The sequence below is a fragment of the Scyliorhinus torazame genome, unplaced genomic scaffold, assembly GCF_047496885.1.
Source record: "Scyliorhinus torazame isolate Kashiwa2021f unplaced genomic scaffold, sScyTor2.1 scaffold_1370, whole genome shotgun sequence".
Taxonomy (NCBI): Eukaryota; Metazoa; Chordata; class Chondrichthyes; order Carcharhiniformes; family Scyliorhinidae; genus Scyliorhinus; species Scyliorhinus torazame.
In genome coordinates this window covers 48,101-52,578 of record NW_027309097.1, presented here as the reverse complement: position 1 = coordinate 52,578, position 4,478 = coordinate 48,101, and positions in this window count along the sequence as shown.

Sequence of the window (4,478 nt, the reverse complement as noted above, 5' to 3'; positions counted from 1 at the left end):
CCCCTACAACCCTCCCTATCTCTGTAACCTCCTCCAGCCCCTACAACCCTCCCTATCTCTGTAAACTCATCCAGCCCCTACACCCCTCCCTGTCTCTGTAACCTCCTACAGCCCCTACAACCCTCCCTATCTCTGTAACCTCCTCCAGCCCCCTACACCCTACCTATCTCTGTAACCTCCTCCAGCCCCCTACACCCCTCCCTCTCTCTGTAACCTCCTCCAGCCCCTACACCCTCCCTATCTCTGTAACCTCCTCCAGCTCCTACACCCCTCCCTATCTCTGTAACCTCCTCCAGCCCCTACACCCCTCCCTATCTCTGTAACCTCCTCCAGCCGCTACACCCTCCCTATCTCTGTAACCTCCTCCAGCTCCTACACCCCTCCCTATCTCTGTAACCTCCTCCAGCCCCTACACCCCTCCCTATCTCTGTAACCTCCTCCAGCCCCCGACACCCCTCCCTATCTCTGTAACCTCCTCCAGTCCCCTACACCCCTCCCTATCTCTGTAACCTCCTCCAGTCCCTACACCCTCCCTATCTCTGTAACCTCCTCCAGCCCCCTACACCCCTCCCTATCTCTGTAACCTCCTCCAGTCCCCTACACCCCTCCCTATCTCTGTAACCTCCTCCAGCCCCCTCCACCCCTCCCTATCTCTGTAACCTCCTCCAGCCCCCTACACCCCTCCCTATCTCTGTAACCTCCTCCAGCCCCCTACACCCCTCCCTATCTCTGTAACCTCCTCCAGTCCCCTACACCCCTCCCTATCTCTGTAACCTCCTCCAGCCCCCTACACCCCTCCCTAACTCTGTAACCTCCTCCAGCCCCCTACACCCCTCCCTATCTCTGTAACCTCCTCCAGCCCCCCTCCACCCCTCCCTATCTCTGTAACCTCCTCCAGCCCCCTACACCCCTCCCTATCTCTGTAACCTCCTCCAGCCCCCTACACCCCTCCCTATCTCTGTAACCTCCTCCAACCCCCTACACCCCTCCCTATCCCTGTAACCTCCTCCAGTCCCTACACCCCCTCCCTATCTCTGTAACCTCCTCCAGTCCCCTACACCCCTCCCTATCTCTGTAACCTCCTCCAGTCCCCCTACAACCCTCCCTATCTCTGTAACCTCCTCCAGCCCCCCTACAACCCTCCCTATCTCTGGAACCTCCTCCAGCCCCCCTACACACCTCCCTATCTCTGTAACCTCCTCCAGTCCCCTACACCCCTCCCTATCTGTGTAACCGCCTCCAGTCCCCTACAACCCTCCCTGTCTCTGTAACCTCCTCCAGTCCCCTACACCCTCCCTATCTCTGTAACCTCCTCCAGCCCCCCTACACACCTCCCTATCTCTGTAAACTCCTCCAGCCCCCTACACCCCTCCCTATCTGTGAAACCTCCTCCAGCCCCCTACACACCTCCCTATCTCTGTAACCTCCTCCAGCCCCCTACACCCTCCCCATCTCTGTAACCTCCTCCAGCCCCCTACACCCCTCCCAATCTCTGTAACCTCCTCTAGCCCACTACAACCCTCGTATCTCTGTAACCTGCTCGATCCCCCGACACCCTCCCTATCTCTGTAACCTCCTCCAGCCCCTACAACCCTCCCTATCTCTGTAACCTCCTCCAGCCCCCTACACCCCTCCCTATCTCTGTAACATCCTCCAGTCCCCTACACCCCTCCCTATCTCTTTAACCTCCTTTAGCCCCTACACCCCTCCCTATCTCTGTAACCTCCTCCAGCCCCTACAACCCTCCCTATCTCTGTAACCTCCTCCAGCCCCCTACACCCCTCCCTATCTCTGTAACATCCTCCAGTCCCCTACACCCCTCCCTATCTCTTTAACCTCCTTTAGCCCCCTACACCCCTCCCTATCTCTGTAACCTCCTCCAGCCCCTACACCGCTCCCTATCTCTGTAACCTCCTCCAGCTCCTACACCCTCCCTATCTCTGTAACCTCCTCCAGCTCCTACACCCCTCCCTATCTCTGTAACCTCCTCCAGCCCCCTACACCCCTCCCTGTCTCTGTAACCTCCTCCAGTCCCCTACACCCTCCCTATCTCTGTAACCTCCTCCAGCCCCTACACCCCTCCCTATCTCTGTAACCTCCTCCAGCCCCCTACACCCCTCCCTATCTCTGTAACCTCCTCCAGCCCCCCTACACCCCTCCCTGTCTCTGTAACCTCCTCCAGCCCCCTACACCCCTCCCTATCTCTGTAACCTCCTCAAGCCCCCTACACCCCTCTCTATCTCTGTAACCTCCTCAGCCCCCTACACCCCTCCCTATCTCTGTAACCTCCTCCAGCCCCCTACAACCCTCCCCATCTCTGTAATCTCATCCAGCCCCTACACCCCTCCCTATCTCTGTAACCTCCTCCAGCCCCCTACACCCCTCCTATCTCTGTAACCTCCTCCAGCCCCCTACACCCCTCCTATCTCTGTAACCTCCTCCAGCCCCCTACACCCCTCCTATCTCTGTAACCTCCTCCAGCCCCCTACACCCCTCCCTATCTCTGTAACCTCCTCCAGCCCCTACACCCCTCCCTATCTCTGTAACCTCCTCCAGCTCCCTACACCCTCCCTATCTGTGTAACCTCCTCCAGTCCCCTACACCCCCTCCCTATCTCTGTAACCTCCTCCAGCCCCCTACAACCCTCCCTGTCTCTGTAACCTCCTCCAGTCCCCTACACCCCTCCCTATTTCTGTAACCTCCTCCAGCCCCCTACAACCCTCCCTGTCTCTGTAACCTCCTCCAGTCCCCTACACCCCTCCCTATCTCTGTAACCTCCTCCAGCCCCCTACACCCCTCCCTATCTCTGTAACCTCTTCCAGTCCCCTACACCCCTCCCTATTTCTGTAACCTCCTCCAGTCCCCCTACAACCTCCCTATCTCTGTAACCTCCTCCAGCCCCCTACACCCCTCCCTATCTCTGTAACCTCCTCCAGCCCCCTACACCCTCCCTATCTCTGTAACCTCCTCCAGCCCCCTACACCCCTCCCTATCTCTGTAACCTCCGCCAGCCCCCTACACCCCTCCCTATCTCTGTAACCTCCTCCAGTCCCCCTACACCCCTCCCTATCTCTGTAATCTCCTCCAGCCCCTCCGCCCCTCCCTATCTCTGTAACCTCCTCCAGCCCCCTACACCCCTCCCTATCTCTGTAACCTCCTCCAGCCCCCTACACCCCTCCCTATCTCTGTAACCTCCTCCAGCCCCCTACACCCCTCCCTATCTCTGTAACCTCCTCCAGCTCCTACACCCCTCCATATCTCTGTAACCCCCTCCAGCCCTATACCCCTCCCTATCTCGGTAACCTCCTTCAGCCCCCTACACCCCTCCCTATCTCTGTAACCTCCTCCAGCCCGCTACACCCCTCCCTATCTCTGTAACCTCCTCCAGCCCCTACACCCCTCCCTATCTCTGTAACCTCCTCCAGCCCCTACACCCCTCCCTATCTCTGTAACCTCCTCCAGCCCCCTACACCCCTCCCTATCTCTGTAACCTCCTCCAGCCCCTACACCCCTCCCTATCTCTGTAACCTCCTCCAGTCCCCGTACACCCCTCCCTATCTCTGTAACCTCCTCCAGCCCCTACAACCCTCCCTATCTCTGTAACCTCCTCCAGCCCCCTACACCCCTCCCTAACTCTGTAACCTCCTCCAGCCCCCTACACCCCTCCTATCTCTGTAACCTCCTCCAGCCCCTACAACCCTCCCTATCTCTGTAACCTCCTCCAGCCCCCTACACCCGTCCCTATCTCTGTAACCACCTCCAGCCCCCTACACCCCTCCCTATCTCTGTAACCTCCTCCAGCTCCTACAAACCTCCCTATCTCTGTAACCTCCTCCAGCCCCCTACACCCCTCCCTATCTCTGTAACCTCCTCCAGCCCCCTACACCCCTCCCTATCTCTGTAACCTCCTCCAGCCCACTACAACCCTCCCTATCTCTGTAACCTGCTCGATCCCCCGACACCCCTCCCAATCTCTGTAACCTCCTCCAGCCCGACAACCCTCCCTATCTCTGTAACCTCCTCCAGCCCCTACACCCTCCCTATCTCTGTAACCTCCTCCAGCCCCCTACACCCCTCCCTATCTCTGTAACCTCCTCCAGACCCCTACACCCCTCCCTATCTCTGTAACCTCCTCCAGCCCCCTACACCCCTCCCTATCTCTGTAACCTCCTCCAGCCCACTACAACCCCTCCCTATCTCTGTAACCTGCTCGATCGCCCGACACCCTCCCAATCTCTGTAACCTCCTCCAGCCCCTACAACCCTCCCTATCTCTGTAACCTCCTCCAGCCCCTACACCCCTCCCTATCTCTGTAACCTCCTCCAGCTCTTACACCCATCCCTATCTCCGTAACCTCCTCCAGCCCCCTACACCCCTCCCTGCCTCTGTAACCTCCTCCAGACCCCTACACCCCTCCCTATTTCTGTAACCTCCTCCAGCCCCCTACACCCCTCCCTATCTCTGTAATCTCCTCCAGC